This window comes from Bactrocera dorsalis, chromosome 4 (genome assembly GCF_023373825.1).
Source record: "Bactrocera dorsalis isolate Fly_Bdor chromosome 4, ASM2337382v1, whole genome shotgun sequence".
Taxonomy (NCBI): Eukaryota; Metazoa; Arthropoda; class Insecta; order Diptera; family Tephritidae; genus Bactrocera; species Bactrocera dorsalis.
The window spans coordinates 8,838,553-8,862,663 of NC_064306.1; the positions used below are offsets into that span (position 1 = coordinate 8,838,553).

The following is a 24,111-nucleotide window of genomic DNA, read 5'->3' on the forward strand; positions in this document are numbered from 1 at the left end:
TACTTGAAGTAATTTCAGCCGGACAAAATCCGGGTCCCTTCCAGTTATTAACTAACCAGTCTGTTGTGAGCGGTGTTGGTCGGAGGCAACTGTTTCATTTCGACCTCAAATAAGCTGCTTCGGGATAGGTCCTTTGCATAGATTGAAGTCAATGTTTCTTAAGTAGTTAAAAAATCGGTTTTCTGTTGCCTTTTGCAATGAGGTCTCTAAAAACTTTCTCGCAACTTCCTGCTATGTTAGAACCCAACGAACTTTGTGACACTGGAAGACATCTATTTCACTACTTGCCTCTTATAGGTCCAGATTATTTAGATAACAATGGAAACTGAAATAGTCGTCAAACTGAGCTCTTCTTTCTACCTCAGCTCACCCCTAAAAGTCTAGGTGACTACACAATAATCGAAACGGCGTACTTAAGCAAATTAAATACGCCCAGCAGCTCAGCGCCGCCACAAACACTGAGCTCCGAGCCACAGTGCAAATTACGTAGCAAATAACTATTCAATTTACTAATTGTGGTTGGACGATACGAGATAGCTCAATTTAATATATGAAGTTAAACACGCCCACGCAGCAACGCACAATTACAGTTAGTATGTGGAGCCAGCAAATAATATCGACAAATTAAATTAAATGCCAGCGAGTATGGGAAAAAAAAAAATAATTCTTCGCCATAGAGGCATTTGCCTGTTGTTTGCGGTCCACACATTTTGGCTTTTACTACTAGTATACGTATAACATGTCCACATAACCGCTGGCGCCAAGCATGTCAATAACAGCAACCCCCGAAGTGGGCATTTTCGATAAGTGCCATGTTTACAACAGCATCTTCTCCTGCGTCTTTTCGAATCGCCACAAGAATATTTTGTTACTTGAAGTCGTAAGCTTTGTTTACGTGCCCTGCACTACCAATGCTTGAGGGCTTCGGTGTTTGCCAACAAATCACTCACGCACCGACTTAACATACACAATTTTACACAACAAATGTAAGGTTATGTGCTTGCCAACAAACCCCAATTTGCGTGAGTGGCGCCACTTGGTAGGTGGTTATTATGTGGACATTCCATTTTGGTGGGCTGCCTCAAGTGATTTATTTGCAATTGGGTTTATTTGTGCTTGCGGCTGAAAGGCACTTTACCGGGAGGTAAGCTTGAACATGCCTTGGAGATGGCTCTCGTTTAAGTATATCCTTTTTTTATATAAGGCGAGTTATAAAAAAACTTTGGTATACGAGCTTCTAGTCTCAGGAACTTTAGGCTTGAGTACTTTGTGTTAATTCCCTGAAGTATTTTTTTTCGTTTCTTCTTAAGAGAGCTAAAGGTTTGCGGATACTATTTTTCGAGCCTCAGACTGCTCTATACATTTATATACGTATAAGGTTATTAACTCAACAAACGGATTAGTTCCATTAGAATATTCATGATCTAAAGTCCAAAAATAGTCAAAAGACGAGACAAAGTTCTATCAGAACAATCAAATGGTATTCAAGTTTTCCACAGATGGCGAGAATTTAAGCAGAAGTCCAAATTGAGAATCCATATCGAGTTTAAAGTACCCATATAGCTTGAAGGCTCTCTCTAAATAGTGTATATTATTTTGCTACCGTCGATTCATAAATAGTGGGTACGTAAACCGATATCCAAACAATTACTAACCCTTCGTTGTGTTTCAAGAAATTTTTTACCAGGATCTGTATATAAATACAAGCACACCTATTATTTTAAAGTAGACTAATACCATAGAAAAAGCAGTGATATATGAACAGGTTAGCTTAGGTTTCGTACACTGATGACCGTACTTGGAGAAGTTTTCAGTCCCTACAGTCCCTTGTGAAGCTAGAAAGCACAACTTCTGTAATTAGATCTTATAAGTTTACAAAGCGGCTTGAAGGCAACACGAATTAGCTTCAGCGGAATATGTGAATGTGCGTGCTCCAGGAGATATGAACAAAAACAAGGGTTTTTGGTGTATAAAGCTACGGAGATAAGGCAAACTGATCTCACAACTAATTTGAATCAGCTGAGACTGAGTTCCGCGGCCCTCATTCATTTACACTCTTCTGAAAACTTCTCAAAAGTATCAAAACATAATATTTAAGGCATTGCTTGATAGTATGCAGGGTTGTTCTAGTGAACCAGCGATTTTTCTATAACCTTACTGTCTTGAAAGACTATTCGGCGGAAAAACTGAACTCTAGTTGGCCAAAAACTACATTCATAGACAGCCAACAGCCATTAGAAGGTGGTTTTGAAAGAGCTCTGAGGTCGCTGATTAGTAACATTACAATGAGCGACTTGGAAAATAATGTTTTGGGCACCTATCGACGACAGTCGGGTCTATGCAACCGGAAAGGACTCGGATTTTTATCAGGTCAAAGACTTTCAACTCGGCAGAATTCTGCCGCTACAACAACTAAAGTTTTCGGGCGCATTATTATTGTATTAGGATGGAGTCCTGGAACAACATTTGAGTACATCATTACAATAACCTTATGTATTGCTTAAGTCTCCGCATAGAAGTCAGCTATACCACCCAGCTTAGCTTCTCATCTGCATTATTTTCAGCGATTCAATGGCGAAGTCTTTCGCAAGCAATTTCTTAACTTTTTTCGTCTACTATTTTCCCATTTGCCATCTTCCATAACTGTCATTACAGCTTGCTTGTTGGCCTGACTGGGCATTTATATGAATGAATTAATATCTTATTTGCTGATTTCGTGAAAATTGCTATTCACATCACATTTATACACTTTCTTGCATATTTATCAGACGAATTATTATTTTTTCTTTCAAATTTATTTTCTCACTTTTTCTTTTTGAATAGCGCTCATAGCGTAGTAAATTATCAATTCATCTTTTCAAATACTTATTTCCAGTTTGTGCACTTTCTATGGACGTCCGAGCAATGATTGCGATTTTCATGCAAATGAAAATTTACGCTTATTGAGCAAATTTCCATTTGTCTTTTTGTATGAGTTTAGAAATATGGCAATGTGGTGCAATAACTGTGATTCGTTTGAAGTTGGTGTTGTTGTTGAGATTGGTTGGACGATGGTCCAAAAAAAAAAGAATACACTTGATTGGTGTTCCAATGAGTTGCTGCTGAATGCTGTTAGAAGATGGATAAGTTGAAGTTCTAATAGACGGAACCTTTCCATAGGATGGGAAAAACCAATACAAATGTCTCCCCACAAGACAGGGACTCCAAGGAACAAAAATCTCTACGTGGATTGAATCAGATCAAGAGGTATGAATTTTTGAGCAAGCCTAGCGGTATTGATTTGATATATCCTGTTTTTGTTGGCCTAGCGATCTCTCTCAGCACTTTTTCGATTCTAGGAACTAACGGCTTGTTAACAGAGAGATATACCGTTCAGATGACACTATGGTAAAATACAGCGTTTTGAGATCTAAGGTGTGATACGGCCTTTTGATAAAAATGGATAGAAATATGGGTCTATTAAGACTTGGCATCGTTCCCAGCTTTCATTTAGTCGACCGCAATAACTTAAATGAAGCACTCAAAAGGTGGTTTGATGTAAGACCTCTTGAAGTAAATAGCCTTGGAGGATCTTAACTGAGGCTACATGCAATTTCTTCGATGCCCGAAGGTAGTGCTGGAGTAATCTTAGTTAACAAAAGAGATTTATGTCGTAGCCTTCAAGATCTCAGCGGTTTGGGTCGAAACGCGCTTCTAACATATTATGGTGAGCTTCCTTGTCTTGTCCTAACTATCAATGTCATATAGGTCCTAGTAGGTGTTTCGTCCAATTATCTGCAATGCTCTAAGGTTTTAGTACTAAACGTATTTCTTCTGTTACATGAGCGCTTCCCTATTTCACTGCAGTACTCGAAGGGACCGAAAGTTATTCTTCTTTCGAACTCTCGTGCGGTACTTTATCCTGTCGCAACTCTCAATATCATATAGGTTCCATTAGGTTTTCTGTCCAGTTATCTGCGATTCTCTGGATTCTTTGAAGTTCTAGTTCTGAACGTGTTCCTACTGTTACACGTGCGTTTTCTTATCCCACCGGAATACTCGAAGGGACCGAAAGTTATTTCTGAGAGATTCTTGTGATGTTCTAACTCAGCCCTAGGCAACCTCAGATGTCTTCTTCCATTTCACAAGTTTTTCCTAATCTTCGTCAAAGCTGTTATAGAGATTTCGTACATATCTTTCGTTATCAAGCCTTCAAAGCTAAGCCAGGATGTTGAAGTCTTCGGTTTCCCACATCATTTTAACTTCGACACATCCGATTTAGCCACGCGTACTTGGTTCAAGTACACATTATACATATTACTAAGTATCTAAACCATATTTAATGCATTATGCAGAATGCATCGTTAAGCCGCGCATTAATTCCGAATACCAACACTTCAAAAGTAGAGGACGCAAAAGTTACGCATAAAAATCTCGTCCGCCCAGCAGTAGAGTCCTTCAACTCAAGCACCACAAACACGTGCATATCGGTAACAGCGTCGAGTGCTTCAACTGATTCATTATACCGCACTACAAAAAAATTAAGCAGGTGCACCAACAGCACCGACGCGGGGGGCGGACAATGGCTTACAAAATGAGGCTACACAATGAGCCGATAGCTGGCGGCCTGAATAGGAAAGCGGATGCGCCAAGCAAAGCGTATAGGCGTGGGGAAGTGTTGCAAAAATGGCGTAATAGCGAATGCGATTGCTGGGCGCTGTTGGACTGAGTTACCTACGCGCATTTTTAGAAAAAGTAACGGCTTACGAGTGGGCGCATGATATTTCAGTGGAATGGGACGCGTCAGCCGTGCAAAGCATTGAGAATGAGAACAAAATAAAATGCTTTAGGCAACACTCAATTTGAAATTTGCATTAAGTGAAGTAGTCATCAGCGTTAGCAGCAGGCAGTCAACGACGCCGTTGGACGATATCGCAGCAACAACAACGACAACAACAACAAACGAAAAACTGAATCCCTAACGACCTGCTCATTCGCAAATCTCGCAAATCAACCAACTGAACTCATCACTAAAACGAGGTAAACGAGGCTAAACAGCGCAATGAAATGTGGGAACGAATGCACGGACGGACGGAGTACGCAGGACGTGGTGATGGTTGGATGGATGGTTGTTTGGCTGGCAGGTGTACGCGCGCTGGTTGGTGCGTCAGCAAGTCAGGCAGTTGGTTGGCTGTTAGCTGAATTTACCCCAGACCCACACCCGCCACAGCGCCCGTTTGCAGCCATTATAATCAACGTCAACATCAGTGGAAATTCATCGACATAATCGTCCTCATTAACGTAACGTTTAATATCCTGGAAAACCTCGTCAAGTCATCAAGCATGCAACAAGCAAGGCAGCAAAGACACACACAAACGCGCAGAGAAATAAATTTGCTGCATGAGTTAAGAGTAGCGAGGCCATAAGTATATTTGCCGTTATATTTTTGAATTTTTTCAATATTTTTTTTTTGCAATTTAAATATTTTTTGCATTTTTTTAATTTTTTTTTTTGCATTTTTTTTTAAATTTTTTTTTTGCACTCTTTACCAATAACCTTTATTGTCCCACACTCTTCACTCGCTTTGCTAAAAAATGCATATTTTTAATTTTCCGATTTTCTGTAATATATTACAGTTACGCGTGCATACACTTCACACAGCACCCTGAGGCATGTAGACTTCTTCAAGTGTATGCCAAAACCGCATATTAATATGTAAACGTATCCTTGCCTAGCATTATCCTTTCGTGTAGTTGTGTTATTCATTAAACTCGTTTAACTAAATGAGTTGCTGAATAACTGCTTGTGCTTGGTTGCTTTGATTGCTGAGTTAGTTGATTGGTTTGGTTGACTGGCTGATTGAGTGTGGGTTGTATGGCTGAGTGATTCGCTGATCGAATTCAATTCGTACGAATTTAGCGCGAGTTATGCGACATTAGATTTGATTGGATGCAACGAATATTGGAAAAAAGTATATAAAAAGCTTATACAATTTCTTTTTTGAGTGTTTCCACTCGCGCCACAGATTATTTAGCAATTTTTTAAAAACATTTTAATTATAAAAAATCACCATTTCTCTTTTACCCTCACTTTTATGCGCACAAAACAATGGCAACCCCTTTTAGCGTTACTAATTGATTTGCGAATCATTCGAGTTAACGGTACTGAATATTTAAGTAATATTTACGATGCTTCTAGGAACATTTGCACTTGTTAGTAGCATTCCTAAGTAGCAGAATAGAAAAAGTTTTAAAGTTTTGAACCCGTAAACCCTGAGGTATATGTAGTTTAAAATAACTTTCCCAGTAATGGAGAGATTTTGTCGATAGAAAATGTCTAGAAACCGATAAATACTGAGCCGAAGAAAATTTGACTCTTTGGAATAATGGCAATGGAAGAAGTTACTTCGACAGAAAAAGTTTTGAAAGCAGAAAATCTCCAGAAGAATTATTCTAATAACATTCCATTAAAAATACTGACACTTTGTGATTCGTAGAGAAAAGATTTTGTCGACAGAAAATATCTACAAACTCGAAAATCGTAAACAGGGCAATACTGATCCACAAACTGTCGGACCACATTGTTGTAATAACAGTGATGTCGACTGAAAAGATCTCCAGAAGAATTTATTTATTAACATTCCATCGAAAATACTGACATTTTGTGGCCCTGTAATGGAAAGATTTTATTCGACAAAAAATTAAAAAAAAACCAGAAAATCTTCAGAAGATTGACAATAATGTCCGAGAGATAGGGTAACACTGATCCACAAACTATCTGACTTTTTGTAATAACAGTAATAGAAAGATTTGTCGACTAAAAAGAACCAGAAACCAGAAAATTTTCAAAAGAATATCGCATTCAGCTTTTTAGCTCTCTGATTTATACCATCAGCTACGTTAAAATCGTGAAGGACCTCTCTGAGCACTTCGATACCAAACAAAGATTTTGACAGCGTGGTTCTCTCTATTGCGTACTTTTCGATATAATGCGGAAAAAAGTGATAAGTGCTACTGTCTACTCTAAAACTACAATGCTACTGGGGTACGCAGATAATATTGACATCAGAGGCCTTAACAACAGAGCTGTCTGCGCAGCCTTTTCAAGCCTAGAAAAGAAGCGACAGAGTTTGATCTTGTGGCGAACGAGGGCAGGACAACGTACCTGGAGGCCACAGACAAAGATTCCAAATTCCTCGCGGCTTGGGAACTACGTCACTGTGGTCGGTTATAAATTTGAAAAGTTGAATGACTAATCTAAGCCTGGAGATCAAGGGACTTAGGGATCGGTAAGCTATTGAGAACCAGATCCCTCTCTTGGTTGACAAAAATTGTCTCTCATTATTCCCGTCTTGTTATATGGTGCAGACAAATAGACGATGACGACTGGCGTCACCTCGCAAAGGACAGCGTGCCAAACATGAAGAAGAAGAATAGCTATAAGTCGGATCTAGTAATCACAAAACCTCAAGATTGAAATTATGCCTGAATCACCTTACATTTCTTCAAACATAAGATCTCAAAACCACAAAAAGAAGTTAGGGACGTGTTTTGGTTAGATTGAATATCAGACAGGAGCTCTTTCCTTCGATATTTGCTTGGAAGTGTTGTATTGCATTTTAGATTTACTCCCTAACGGACTAAACGATTTTATTCGAGAGAACATGTGTCGTTTCTTTATTTCAAATCTTTCACCCAAATCTGCTAAGAGATTAGAATTGTGTTTCATAGAAATAAATCTAGGTTTAACTGAGTATAAATGAGTCTGAATGCAAAGATGGGACTGGTTTGTAAACGATGAACAAAACTCGTCACTCTCAAGTAGCTTCGCTGTATATCAGTGGAATAACTAGAAAATATTGATATCATCGGCCTCATCACCCTCGCCGTTAGTTCTGTTTTCTCCAGGCTGGACAAGGAAGCAAAGCAAATGGATCTGGCAGTGAGCGAGGGCAAGACGAAACATCTCCTGTCATCAAACAAACAGTCATCGCACTCGCGACTTGGCTCTGACGTCACATAACAGTCATAACTTTGAAGTTGTAGATAGTTTTGTATATTCAGGAATCAGTATCACCACGTGCTACTTCACTGGCAATTGAGAAGTAAAGTCCTCTCTCGACGAACAAAAACCAAACTCCATAAGTCTCTTATTATTCCCGTCCTGCTATATGGTGCAGAGGCTTGGACGATGACAACGTTGCGACGATGAGTCGACGTTGCGAGTTTTCTAGAGAAAGGTTCTGCGAAAGATTTATGGGTCTTTGCGCGTTGGCCACGGCGAATATCGCATTCGATGGAACGATGAGCTGTACGAGATATACGACGACATTGACATAGTTCAGCGAATTAAAAGACAGCGGCTACGCTGGCTAGGTCATGTTGTCCGAATGGACGAAAACACTCCAGCTCTGAAAAAATTCGACGCTGTACCCGCCGGGAGAAGCAGAGGAAAGGCCCAGATGGAGAAGGACCTGGCCTCGTTTGGAATATCCAATTGCCGCCAGATAGCGAGAAGAAACGACTGGCGCGCTGTTGTTAACTCGGCTATAATCGCGTAAGCGGTGACTACTCACCCAATCAGCGTCTAGTTACTAAGTTTTACCTTAGAAATTCTACAAAAATATATTTTTTTTTTTCATTCTTAGGGCACAATTTGTATGCCTTATTATGTGCTCTGCTACAGTCGTACACAAAAGGATATGCATAATTTTCCTCCTTTCACATTTACTGCTTTGCATCAGTGCAAAAAACCCCCTCGACCTGACCACCCGCCGGAGCAGTCTTCAAATGCTTACAATACGATTATTACTTAGACTTGTTTGCAAGTGCTGATTTGCTATGAAAGCAAAGTTGAAAAAAAGAACGGAGAAGAAATTCTAAAATTACAAAAAAAAATACAAAAGATTTGCATAGAAACTTTTGTGGCACACAATGCAGGGAAGCGAGTGATTTTTTTTTATTTAACTTTGTACGCGCTTTTATTTTTCCATTTTTTGCTTTTCTGCTTTCTGCAACATTTTGCAAGCGTATAAAATCAGCACCGCTGCAAGCATGAGGATGCGACACGCAAATGAAGCCAACAACGTTAAGCAGCATAGTTATGCGGTGGTGGGTAGGGCGTAAGCGCCGCTATAAGCTTGGGAATGTGTATTTGTGTGTGTGTGAGTGTGCTGATGTTGATTTTTAATGGCGGTCTGATTTCCATTTTTTCACTTTTTCCCACTCAAGCAATCATAATAATAATCATCATCGTCGTAATAATAAATCAGCTGAGGGGAGTTCATCGTGGTGGTAGGAAATTCATATAGCAACAACAAAAGCAAGTACTCGTATTTAGAACGCATGGAGTGGAACAGCTGCAATGTGGAAATAATGGCAGTATTTATTGTGAGTTTCTTCACATGTGTGTATGTATGTATATATGTATATGCACAGCTTTATTTATGTAGATATAGGACTGACTGATTGAATGGTCGCATGCATGATGAATTGGGTGCGCGATATTTTTTCTATAATTGTAGCAATATCAAAATATGCACATACATACATATATATAACAGAAAGTATGCACGAACACATATAAACATATACAATGGTGCATACTCATATGAGATCTATGTACATATGTATGTATGTATATTTGAGCTCAACTACGGCCATAATTGTGCGACGCGCAATTATTATCCTCGTTATCTTGGCAATGTGCAAATGTGGCAGTTTTTATTCCTGGGGCATAGAAGCATAAATATGTACATATTGTATGTATGTAAATAAGTAGATCTACATATCCTTGTTAAATAGATTTTGATATGCATAGATATACATACAAATCTAGTTAAAGAATGACAGAAGTTTTTTTTTAGACCGAAATCTTCCATAAGCCCACGCTGGTAGTACCAGCCTTACAGTATTAGATTGTCCTTAGTAAACATCAAAAATGCTGGGACCGGCCAATATGCACGATTATTAAAGATATCAGCTTAATAGAGCGTCCGTTTAATAGAGATTTCACAATATTTTCCTGTATATATGGAGAGGCTCAAAATACATACATATGTATCTATATATATCGAATTTTAAAAATAATTACGTATTTTTGAATATAAAAATTACCCTGAGATACGAGTAAATTCCTTAGGAAGTTGTATACTCCACGAGAAACCGCGATGTAAAAAAATAATTTTCAACACCTCATAATTTATGACAATTTATTGAAAACAGATTGCTACGGGTATGATTACTCACAGCCACTTCTACTAAATTAAGCTAAAATTAGGGTCAGTCCGTCTATATAGGAAAGTTAGACAGTTGTCAAGAGCCCAGAGGCCGAAAAGTGTGTGTACGAAGAGCTTGACAAACTGGCCGACGGAGGTAATGCTCGGCAATTCTACGACATGCGACGATTAACATAAAGTTTCAAGGCCGCTTCACACTCTTGTAGAACCCCTTGAGGTAATCCAGTAATTTATGCCTAGAACATACTGAAATTATGGGGGGAACACTTTTCCAGCTTGCTGAATGACAGTGAAACTATAACACTAGGAGATGGGGTATTCGGATACCCAATCGATGACGTTGGAGCGGATGTTCCATCGCATCGAAAAGCGCAATTACCCCGCTGAAGAACAACAAAGCGGCGGAGGCCGACGGATTGCTGAGCGAGCTATTCAAATACGCCGACGAAGAATTGATAAGGAGTGTGGACCAGCTTCTTTATAGAATATAGTCGGTCAAAAGATTCTCGAAACTAGAATTTAAATGTCCTTTGCCCAATCCACAAAAAGGGAGACTCCACAATCTGCACCAACTCCTGTGGGATTAGCCTCCTCAACATCGCATATAAGGTTCTATCGAGCGTGCAGTGTGAAAGACTGTAGCCCATCGTCAACAAGCTGATTGGACCTTATCAGTGTGGCTTTAGGCCTGGAAAATCAACAACCGACCAGATATTCATCATGCGACAAAAAAATCGACATACCCCACCTATTCGTCGAACTCAAAGCTGCTTTTGACAGCACGAAAAGAACCTTCCTTTATGCCGCTTTGTTTGCATTTGGTATCCCCGCAAGCTCCGTCAGAATCGGGAAGGACCTCTCCGAGTCATTCGACACCAAACGAGGCTTCACACAAGGCAACGTCCGCATCGGAATCCAACGCAGAATAACTCTTGTCAACAGGTGCTACTTTGGACGGCGCTGACCTGCACTTAGCCTTCCCTTCTTTTATACCTTTTTAAATCGTAGCTATTATTTAAGCCCTCTGAGACAGAACTCATGTCTTATACATTAAAATATATGTACATACATATGTATGTCTGTATAAAGGATGTCAGAACAAGCGATTATTGAGAAATCTGTTTACAAATTTGCAAATGCACCAGCAAGTACCCTCAGCTACTAAAAATTATTCAATGCTTTGCTTTAAAAAAATCCATAATACAATTTATAAGTATTGTTCGGTCTCATTAACAACGAATCAAATATCATTATAAATTAAATGAAATTCTAAATCGCAGAAAAAACCATAACGAGATTAAAAAGAAAAATAACAAATAAACCGCAAAGTATCAACAAAATCAGCTTTTAAGTCACAGGCCATCCATTCCAAACTAACAGCCACTAGAGAAGAGCGAAAAAAGTCAAAACAAATCAACCAACCACTAAACAACAGGCACACTGCAGAAATATGTGTGAGTATGTGTATGTGTGCATGTACAAACAAGTATGTCAACCAACCAAGTAGGCCACCCACGCCATTGCAAGCGCAACACACACACGCACACTCGTTAGTTCGTTGCTTATCGTACTTCAGGCAAGCGCGTGCTCTTTCACACACATAGCATTTCTTTGTAGTTTTTTTGTTGCTGGGTTCTTCACACTGATTGCGAGATTTACCTGCAGTTAAAGTGCAGCAAATGCCAAGAGCAAACAACCCTCATACACTTCGTTAACACACACTCATTGTTGTTGTTTCTGTTATTGTTGACTGCTTGTCAACGACAGCTGTGTTTGTTTCTGTATTTTTGTATTTGTATTTCGACTTTTCTTTTGTTCACTTGCCATTTTTTCCAGCAGCATTTTTATTTTCTCAGCGCTCATGCCCCTCCCTTCTCATTAAATGCATTTGTTGTGCGCGCTCTCACTCTCACTTGTGCGCAGCTACCGAAGCGCACTCGCTCTGCCTTGTAGCTGTAGTCAACCACTCGACTCGGTCGTCGTTTATATTTGTGGAGGCATAAGTGGCGGCAGCGGCCATTCGTACCCCGCTGCGCTGACTGATGATTCCTTAATTTCGATTATCCTTAATGCGTCTAATTCTTTGCGCAGCTTTACAACAGTTGCTCTTCAAGACATTTCTCTGCACTTTGGAGTGTGCTATTGTACCATCAAATCGCAGTATAACTGTGTAGTTGGTTGGGTATTTCGTCCCACACCAGCTCTCCGGCTTGCTTTGTTTGTGCGCCTTGTGATCCTTGACATTTTGCCTTGTCATAATTATCCCTTCATTAGTAAGATTTTTCTTGCTCTGAGTGGAATTTGATTTCTTGACTTTTAGCAGCGACTCTTGTAAGTAAAGTGCTTGTACAGCGTAGCGCCGACAGGAACTGTGTGTGGGTTATAAAGGCGCCTTGGCGGGTCGTAGTCTTTTATTGGCTAAATTAATTAAAATTCATACAATTTTTGAATATTTTGCTTCTTCTCTGGCAGATTTAATGTCATTGCCGCAAACAGTACTCAGCAGCGCAGTGCTTTTGGAAGTATGTATGTACAATATATCGGTATTAGCTTTCACTGTACCTTGGCTGTATCGAAAGTATTATCTAAAGTTTTCTGAATGTAAAGGACTGAGTCACAAACTGTTTTGGAAGTTTCAGCAAAGTTTTCCAAGTCTGGAAGATCTGTTGTAGCCCTTGCCTAAAAAGGTGAATCGAAATTCTCAGCTAAAGTCTTAGCATCAGGAAGATCTGTCAAACATTTCCAGGCTCAAATACTACTATGTCAAATACTGACTCGGAACTTTCTGAGAAAGGTCTGTCGTACATTCAAATACCGAATCGTAACCCTCAATAAAGCTCTCCGAGTCTGGAAGGACTGTCATATTATTCTTGATTAGAGTTTTGAGATTGGAAAGTCTGTCAAACGCTTCTGAATGAGCACTCTCAACAAAGATCTCTGAGTCTAAGTGAAAAGGATTTTTCGGCTTTTAAAATAGCATAATCCCCTACGAACTCAACTTAGTTTAAACTTTTTCTTAGTTTAAAGGGCTGTGCTCTGGTATTATAGTTTCACAAACACAAAAAAATTAGTTTTCTATCGCCCGATCCCAGAGGTCAGACACCGCGACAGAAATTGAAATTCAAATTATCGAACAATCGATAAGTTAAAAAATCTGTGATTAGCTCCACAAATTTCTGAACATTGACCGTAAAATAATCCAGGTCCATACACTGGTATTTAATACCGAATGTAGGAAAAACACAATTGGAGCATGGACATCTCTGGAGCGTTTAACGACGTCTTTACGGAATCTATTCTCAATAGTATCCAGTCAATAGGTCTTGATTCTGTGATACAACGCTGGATCTTAAGCCTTTTGAACTCTAGAAGGATAGGAGCAGAATGGAACGACACTTCTATAGACATTAGTGGTGAATAAACTGCTACGAAACTTGGGTAGGTATCTACAGACCATTAGCCGTATTATAACCACCACTCTCAATACAGTACAGGAATTAGTCATCGCAAGCGGGTCCTGGGCTGAACTCGGAGAAACGGATCTGCTTGTGTTCAGAAGAAAGCGCTAAATTCCTCTATGGAGGGTCCCTTTGATAATGGAACAAAGATGGTATGTTAGCTAAGCGCAACACTCTAAACCTTTACATGGACGGCAATTTCAGAGAAAAGATCTACGTAGATAGGTAAGCAGCAATCAAGGAAGTAACCGCATATCGCTTATCGGTCAGAAGTATTTTGCGAAGCAGGGCAGCAGTGGAAAGTATTGCCAAACGCAATCAACATTATTTCTACTGTGTGCCAGGCCACAAAAGACAATGATTGAACTCTCTTCTTTAACCTAGAGACTTTTAGTATCAAATAAAGGTAATGTAAATCAATAACCACACCCACTTCCGAAAGAGAAAATATTTAAAATTTATGTCATCGATCTCAATTCAAAATACCATCTCCAAAATTTGTAAACAGTTCTTTACTTCTATGTCTGGATGGACCTCGGTAGAGACAAGTAGGTTCAAATATTAATACTTATTATTGGCAGTACTTTTTAAGCCAATGAAACAGTGGTATAGACCACTTTAAATTAAGAGATATTTACTTAGAACAGTAGTTGGTCTCTCACACGACTTTGGATCCCCTTTATACCTTTTAATAAATTTCCAAATATTCCTGCTATTCAAAGCTTTCATATTAATATACAATCATCAAGGAATCTAAATCCATTTAATAATCTTGATATGTTAGAGATGCATTTGGAAGTCTCTTTGCTCACCATCATTACTGTTAGATAGATGTAAGCGATACAGTAAGCACATTTACTCATTCATATGCAACTACTTAAGCAGCACATAAGCAACAACAACAAAACGTGTTTATAATATTGTATCTTTTGGAGTAAAATGAAAATGAAGCCTCATTATTTTTTAAGAAAATTTCCGAAGGGAAATCAAGCCACACGCTCTCAAATGGCCCAAAAGCAAAAGCGGAGAAAAAAAACTAAAAACACAGAAAGCTAAAAAATTGTAAAATGATAAATATGAAAACTGCAAAATGGATTTATTCCCGCGAGATATAAACACAAGTAAATGGCGAAGCACATATGTACATATATACATATGTGCGTATGTATGAATGTGCCGCTGATGAGATGAGTTATGTGAGCAGGATATGAAGGACTCAGCGCTAAGGACTCACTTCATTAGATATTTCAGGCAACCGCAGTTATCGAGGGAAATTCAAATGAAATTCAGCGGTGTATATAAATGTATTTGCTTGCATGTGTGTGTGTGTGTGTGTATGTGAGCGTGTGTGCTTAGCACCCGCCAAAACCGGATAAAGGAAGCAGAAATTTGCGCACGTTTGCGGAAAAAATCTACTCAAACATTAGCATACAGTGGCAAATGCATATTCTCTAAGTATATTATGCATATGTAAATTACAATAACAACAACAACAATAAGTCAGCGAAAAAATATGAATTTTTTGCAGAAAATGCAGTAAATGATGACGCCAGCGGTTTGGTGCTTTGGTCGTTTTGGTTGGTTGATTCGTTATTTGGTTAAGGCGTACATTACATTAAGGAGAAGAGGTGGATTAAGAGGAAATATGAAGTCATTCAATTTTCAGTTAAATATTAAGAATTAAAATCCCGTTTTATCGGTATCACGTGAATATCTCCACTAAAATATTAAAAAATATGTTCGTATATTATGTTAAATCCCCGGGATCTCAGAATGCATTAATTCAAAAAAAACTATGAAAGGAATACATTTTATTTACATTCCGCTTGAACGAGATCCCGAAAAACATAATTACGGGATGAAAGAATTTTAAATTTGTTTACGCTGTTAATTTTTAGAATTCCGAAAACACGAAATATTATTTTGCGGGATACCGAAAGTCCCGGTATATCGGGATCCCGAAAATATAAGAATTTCAGAACGCAAAAATTAATATTTTGAAATTAATACAATTTTATTTAAATTCCGTTTTATCGGGATCCCGAAAATATAATTTCGGGATTTCAGAATGAAAGAATTTTGAATTAATTTTTTGCCAAAATTTGTTTACGCTGTTAATTTTTAGAATTCCGAAAACACGAAATATTATTTTGCGGGATACCTAAAGTCCCGGTATATCGGGATCCCGAAAATATAAGAATTTCAGAACGCAAAAATTAATATTTTGAAATTAATACAATTTTATTTAAATTCCGTTTTATCGGGATCCCGAAAATATAAATTCGGGATTTAAGAATGTAAGAATTTCAAATGAATTTCACACCGACATTCTTTTACGATGGTAATTTTTAGAGTCCCGAAAAAAAGAAATATTACTTTGCCGGATACCGATGTTAAGAAAGTCCCGGTTTATCGGGATCCCGAAAATATAATTTCGGGATTTAAGAATGTAAGAATTTCAAATGAATTTCGCACCGACATTCTTTTACGATGTTAATTTTTATAGTCCCGAAATTTTTATTTTTCAGTAGACCGATGTAAAGAAATTAGCACCAATTATACTGGATTTCGTACGTGATGATAAAGCCCATACTTATAGAAAGTAGCTCATAGTTTTCTTAGACTGTTTATCATGCAATAAGTAAAAAGCAAGAGATTAGAAAGAAAAATGGTTCTGACGTCTATTTGAGGTAGAATAGACGATTGAAAACAACGAAAGAACTAAAACAAGATGCTAGAACTTTCTTATTAGAAAATGAAATATCTGAACCGAAGATCTGAAGGACCACGCGGAGTGTGAAAACATGAATTTGTATTTCCAAATAGAAGAAAAACGAATATGATAAGATCCGTGAGATATAGACACTCAGGAACACAGAAATCTTTATAAGAATCGTCTTTAGTGCAAGTTTGTGTAAAAACCAAAGCAATCTTGGGTTATAAATATTGCAGTTTTTTATTGAAATATGTTTGCTGTATTAAAAACGTTCTGTCTAGAGATATTTTTCTGTTATGTCTCAAGGAATGTCCTTCATTGTGGAGATACTTTTTTGATCAAGGAGTAGGAAGAACACGTTTTTTTCTATAGAGTTTGTAATAGATTTTCATCTCGAACTCTAAAGTCTTTTGGAAAATGTGAAAGTCTGAAAGCTATGTGTGGGTCACCCTGTAAAAGCATATATTTATGTATTCATTTTTGTATTTAACTGCTTTTATGCATAACGCACCAAAGGTAGCTTTTAAATATACATTTTTTAATCTTCTTTTCATCTGCGCTACAATATTTCCCATACTTGGAGCTCATTCTTCACCAGCCTTAGCTTCACAAAATTTTCTTTGAACATATTACAGTCACTCATATTATCGCGGATTTTCATATTTGCACGAAAATTGCTAAAACAGCGTAAACAATTATGCGTTGCGCGTCAAAGCCACATACTTTCGCTCTGCTAGCGATGCAGGGTTGCAATTTAGTATTTTTCCACAACTTTACTCTTTACCTATGCACTGCATATACTTTTCAATGCATCAGCATCATCAACATCATGTTTGTCATCAATTCCATTCAACGAAGCGTTGTCATCAATTTTAAATGAGTGCAATTTCGCTTTGATTTATGCATTTCATATTCCACTTTTTTCGCATATAAAAAATGTTTCTTTACGCAAATTTAGCTTAGCCCTCTTTTTTTTTGTCATTTCCATTTCCTTATATTTTTATTTTTTTCAGACATTTTATTTTTTTCTGTTAACAAGCGCTTAAGCTTTATTTAATACTTTGAAGGAAGCGATTCATACATACATAAGTATGTATTTCAGCATATCCTTTCCAAATAATATTTTTTTTATCCTTCCCTCAAATGAGTTTAATAACATTTTAAGCTTCTTTTTTAACTTCATCGCTTTGCCAAATGAGTATTTTGTGCAATTTTCATTGCAATTATTTTAATGTGTTTTCATTTCGTCTGTCGTGCGGTTGAGTGGCGCAGATGTCATTTGATTTTTATTTGGTTTTGTTGTTGTAAGTCAATAGCAGTTAGATAACTCATTAATTTAGCATTTTGCAATTGAAATTATCGCTTTTGAGTTGATTTCCTGCTGACTCCTCTTAGAGGCACTGAAGAGTTGAGTTGATACTTTTCATTATGATAAGCCAAGAGTCTGTTCTGTGCTTGTAATTTCCGTCAAAGCTTGCCGAAGCTTAATTATAATATCAAAGTCATATCTAACTTCGAATTTTGGAGCAGCAGCTCTTGACTTGTCTTACAGATTTGGTCCCCGCAGTATTCAGCTTGACTGTAATAAAGCTTAAAAAAGCTCGAAAAACTTCGGTAAGTTCCGCTTGTGTCACAGACTCCATTTCTGCACATATTTCTCTTCCTATATCATTTAGAAGTATGGAGGACCTCAAGTCTTTAAGTATTTTTTTTTAAATAACTCTGAAGAACAAATAATAGCCTTGACATACGGCAGCGTTAATCCGGATTAGCTGCGCACTTAATCAGATCCAAATTTATAGGTGACAGACGGCATTTATGCGAGTTTGAAACTCTCATAAGCCGCTGATTGTCGTTTTTGTAATATTTTTAATGAAAATGGATAGAAGATAAATATTGTGGTTGTTAGCCGAAGACATTTAAGACAGTCTATATGCGATATTAGTATAGAAAACCCCGTTTTCACTGCTGTCTACTTTCTATAAGTAGAACCCGTTTTGAACTCGAAGTTGTCTACTCGTCATCACTTTCTGCGATATGAGAATGAGTTTTAACTGGACGAGCCCTCTTGGTTATGAGGACTGTGGAGATAATCGCTGAATAGAAGCATTACCAGAATTTCCACTTATATTTACAGCTTGCAATAAGCTTTAAACAAGGCAAACCGACTAGTACCAAGTGTTGTCTCCAAGGAAATCATCACCGAGGAATAAAAGGTCTATAGGCTAATTATTAAAGAAAAAGTTAGACTCCAACTTTGTAATAATATTCAAATGGATCTCATCACCTACGCGCGATCTCCCTATATTCCAATAGACCAATACATAGAGATTTTTGGTAAAAAATATAAGACTTGTTTGGAATTTCCTCCATGCAACTGTACTTAGTTTAGTTTGACTGAACGCAGCCTTAGCTACCACAAGCTTTTAATGATTTATAATGAAAGGTAAACAAAAGCAGTGTTAAAAAAATTATGAAGACTACACGCGTGCACCACACTTGCCATAAACAACAAAAATTACAAAAAAATATTTGCATAAAATAAAAACAAACAAAAAAGCAACAAATGTAACTGTTTCTAATATAATTAACGCACCATTAGGCTGATGCCATTCAATTATCTTTGCTTGCAAACGGTTGCATGCGGTTGAGAGCAGCTGCCGAGCTGTCGCGAGTGCAACAATGGCACCAGTGTTGCATCCATACAACAACCCTTCCACAAGTGGAGGCCATTCATTTATGCATATGCCGTCGTTTATTAAATTAATATGCACAGTATGGCGCAACAAATATGGCCAACAGCAATGAGACAAAGGAAGTGAAGAAGGGGAAGCGACAAAAAAACGCACACATGCACAAAATTAACGAAAAAGCTTTACAACAAAAACACGTGTGCTTAAGAAAACGAAAAATTAATTAAAAATGTAGATGCATATGAAATTAAAAAATTTAAAAGAAAATAATAATATCTACAATATAAAATATATTTAAGAAAGATTATGTTAAAAAAAATTAAATTAAAAAATATTGAAAAATATTATTATAAAAAGTTAAAAAAAGTACAAAAAAATATACATATGTATGTATATCCACAAAAAAAAATTAAAAATTTAATTAAAAAGTTTAAAAAAACAAACAAATCTTAATAATTAAAGCATAAATAAATTAAACAAAAATTAATTTAAAAAAATTTAAAAAAAAAATTATAAAAAATTTAAAATAAAAATAAATTAATATATCAAAAATTAAAAAAATATTAAAAAAAATTGAATTGAATATTATTAAAATAAATATGTATGTATACGTACATTTGACTTTAAAAAAAGGTACAAAAAAGTTTCAAAATAATAATAATTAAAAAATATTAAAAATCCTAATGATTAAAAGAAGATTGATTAAAAAAATTAGTTTAAAAAATACTGAAAAAATTAATAAATGTATTGAAAGAATATATAAAAAATAATATTAAAAAAAAAATTTGAAAATTTTCAAAAATATTTTTTTTTAAACAAAAAAAAATTTAAAATACATTAAAAATATTATTAAAAATCTAAGTATAAGCAGTTTTGAAATAAAATTTGAAATTAGGTTCAAAAAAATTAATTTAAAAAATACTTAAAAAAAATAATAAATGAATTAAAAAAGTATCTATGTATATAAAAAATAATATAAAAAAATTGAAAATTTTTCAAACATATTTTTTTTTAAACCAAAAAAAAACGTAAAATAAATAAAAAATATTATTAAAAATCTAATTATTAGCAGTTTTGAAATAAAATTTAAAAAATGTATTAACGATTAAAAAATATAATTATAAAATATAAAACAAAATTTAAATTAATATAGAAAAATATATAAAATACAAAAATTTAATTAATAATAATAAATAATAAAAAAGGAAAAAAATATGGAAGAAAAATTAATTATAAAAAATTAAAAAAAATTAAAGACATAATTATAAAAAGATTTTTTTTCATGTTTAAAAATATAATAAAACAAACTATTATTAAAAAAATATTTAAAAAAATTTTGGGTTATAAAAAATGTAATAAAAAAAATAAAAAAAAAACGAATACTATAAAATAAAATAAAAAATCTTTTCTATATTTTTTGTTCATTTGATTAAGAGGAAAAAATATATGGAAGAAAAATTAATTATAAAAAATTAAAAAAAAATTAAAGACATAATTATAAAAAGATTTTTTTTCATGTTTAAAAATATAATAAAACAAACTATTATTAAAAAAATATTTTAAAAATTTTTGAATTATAAAAAATATAATAAAATAAAAAAAATAAAAAAAAATAATTTAATAAAATAAAAAAAAATATTTTTTATATTTTTCGTTCATTTTATTATTTATTTTTTTTAACGTGACCAATTTTTACTTCTACAGCCCTACTTTTTTTCTATAATTGTTGTATGTAGGTATGTTTTGTCACCCAATGTTGGCGAAAGCAACCCTGTGGCATGCAGATTTGCTGCTTCAAAGCATCGCAACTTTTTTTTGAGACCAACAAAGCTGCTTATTATTGTGCAGCAAGCTTTGATATGCAAATTGCAAACATAAACAAGCGCCCATACCAAGACTGACGGCCATTTTCCCACTTTTGTTTTGTTGTTGTTTTGCATTATACGCTTTTTTAATTTTACTTTTAACATGCAGGCATTTTCATTGTAAGGCAACAAAATTAAAGAAAAATATTAAATGATAAAAAAAATAATTTTTTTTTTGGAATTCATTAAAGAAATTTTTTCAAATTCATTTTTTCTGAATATTATTATTTTTTGACTCAAAGCAATGCCTGCAAAATGGCTGCAGACACCATGAATTAACAGCTTTTCACATTCGCCTGCAGCTCTTGCAAAATTCGCTGGCCTTGCTGCTTTGCAATCGTTCTCCAACTTTATGTGCGCGTCTTCAAAGCAAGTGGCGACAATTCATGCGTTACCACAAACTCACGAATATCACGCAACGCTGCACATTTTTGTTTACATTGCATATCATTTCTTCATATTAAATTTTTTTCTTTCATTTTTCTAACGGTAAAAATCATATTGTAAATGCCCACTCGCCGCACAGTGGCAATATCAAAGCGTTTAACGTACGCTTCAAAGCACCGTTAGGCACAATTTGGATTTTTTAACCATAGCTTTCATTATTCGTTTTTGATATATCATTTCCTCCTGCGCTTTGCACTTTTCTTTTCATTAAAATTGCATTCATTTGAATTTTGTACTCTTTTAATTTATGCTTTTCAAACTCATTTGAATTTTGCATTGAAATCATTTGCCTTTTTGTTTTTGTTAAAAGTCACTTAAGTGTGGCAACATCAAACGCCAGCAGTAAAACTTAGTAATTTTCTATGCTCACCTCACTTTTGTACCGTTGAAGGCATTGCGGCGTGAAGACAGACTAAGAGAGATTGAGAAAAATGATACAACTATGAGCACCATTGAAATGAGTTGCGGACAGTAAGAGGTGACCAGCAAAGGTCCAACACAGAGTGTTAAGAACTGTATATACATGGGCTTCTAGTTACGTTGAAGCTCATACCGCGACCTAAGATCTATTGTGCCTCCAGTGAAGAAGGGGCACACAAAATCTATTAGGGCTTCATATAGATTCAGGGGTATTTCATACAGATTTGGATGCCATTAGATTTTGGGTGCCTCGCCATAGCGGTATTGCAGGAAACTGCAAGGCTGATAAGCTTGTTCGAACACGCAATGCAGTCGCAGTAAGTGTGGAATTGGAACGGGTAGGAGCACCATTGGCTTTTCATACTTCATTACTGGATTGTTGGGCCTAAGGCTAGCTCAGCAAGCGTTAGTGAACTACTAGCAGTTACGCAGTCGCAAGGTTGTTATGGCCCAGAGTAAATCGTAAAAGGTCTAGGGAAAGGTATCCAGCTAGCGGAATCTAAGCCGATTTGTGACAGATTCAGGGCGCTTTGCCGATAGCTGATATCCAACTGTAGGATTTTTTATCTGACTTCACAAAGGAATGTACATAACAGTCTTCTTCTTCTTAATTGGCGTATAACAGTCTAAATGTGATTAATCCCATGTCTACAGATTACTTTACGGTCTAGAATCAGGTGCCTCGGAGTTTCCGGCTGTACGTCGCAAAACCGGTAATTTAGGTTAGAGAGGTTTATCATGATTTGAACCTTGTGAGATTGTAACCACCCATTAGCAGTAGTAGTATTATGGTTTCAACGGAAGATCGAAGTCCCACACATAGACTGTTTAGAACTAAGCGGTGGCCACATTAAGATCCATTCCAAGTACACACCATGAAGGATTTAATAAAAGCTTGCTGAAATCCATCATTGAAAACTTTTGAATCTTACCGGTGGTCAACGAAGCTCGAACAAGACCTAATTGAAGTAAACGACGTTATGGATTCAAGAAAAACTATGTAAGATGCCCTCTTTGCCTTGTCAAACAAACAACTAAGAATGTGGGGATTCAAACTCTGTTTCCATGAGAATACCACACAAGATTTTGGAAGAGTTCTTCAAATTTATAAACTGTTTAGATCTACTTGATCTAATTTTTTTCAGTCTCCGAATATTCAGTTTCGGAAAGATGCCAAAATCGATTAATTAGGATATGAATAACAATATCCGCATTCGACGTTAGGTTGAACAAAGGTTCTTAGCTGCGATTTCAGCATAGTTCCACAGTATTGGGTATATGATGGACGTAGAAACCTTGAAAACTTTAAGAGCTAAAAATATGTTTTGCTTTTCTGCCTGAATGTTTACAAATCCTTACCTTAGAGATCGTTGACAAGAAAATATGAACGATACTGAATATGTATGTGGGAATGTTCCCACAAAAATTCAAAAACTAAGAACGTGTTTAGAGGTTTTTCCTGGAAACTCACACATTTTTGCCTATATTGATCTTAGGATTCTGCTTTTGAGATCGTTGGCAAAAGAAGGGATGAAAGGTATATACATATATGGACGAGGGTGTATATTGGATGTAGAAACCCTCAAAACTTCAATAACTACAAAAATTTGCATTTCTTCCTGAAAACTCACACATCTCTGCCAATATTGACCACTTAGGATCTTGGTCTTGAAATATATCCAACATATGGGAAATATTTTGGATGCAGGAATCATAAAACCTTCTTAGGATCTTGTTCTTGAAATCGTTGTCAAGAAAAGATGAAAGATATGAAATATATGTTGGATGCAGAAATCCTCAAACCTTCAACAACCCTCAAAGCTTTAACAACTATAAATGTGTTTAGTGATTTTTTACACCCTTGCCAGTATTGACTTTTCAGAGGTGTACCATGTGTCATTTATTAAGGACTTGTGTCTAGTCCAGGTGATGCTTTTGCTGTCTTTCTGTAGACCGCAGTAATGTTGTGAGAGAGCAATGCAAGTTTAAACCAATGCGCAATAGAATTTGGCTACTTTGATTGCTCAGAAGGGCGAGTCTTCTGTAGCTCTGACGAAATTCTTTGGTGGGAGAGTTGTACCGAACTGATTTAACACATAGTGGGGTTTATATTATTGTTCTGGAAACCTATTAGGTTGAAGATTTAAGTTTGAGCTTAAGTTCACTCAGACAGTTTGGTTTCTTTTGTAGGCGAGGAGAGGCCGAAGGTGTGCTCTTTGACTTCGGGAGGCAATTTTCAGGGAAGAAGATTAAAATGATGAGATAAGCCCGGAAACCTGGATAACCTTGTTGTGC

General features: G+C 36.1%; 1 protein-coding gene across 1 annotated transcript in view; it reads left to right on the forward strand.

The window, feature by feature from the left end:
* The first annotated feature begins 417 nt into the window (after window positions 1–417).
* Window positions 418–24,111, forward strand: part of LOC109579710 (putative 60S ribosomal protein L33) — a 123,663-nt gene continuing 99,969 nt past the window's right edge. The window contains exon 1 of the mRNA XM_049455848.1: window positions 418–421. The gene's annotated coding sequence lies outside the window, so the exon portion shown is untranslated. The remainder of the gene's footprint in view (window positions 422–24,111) is intronic.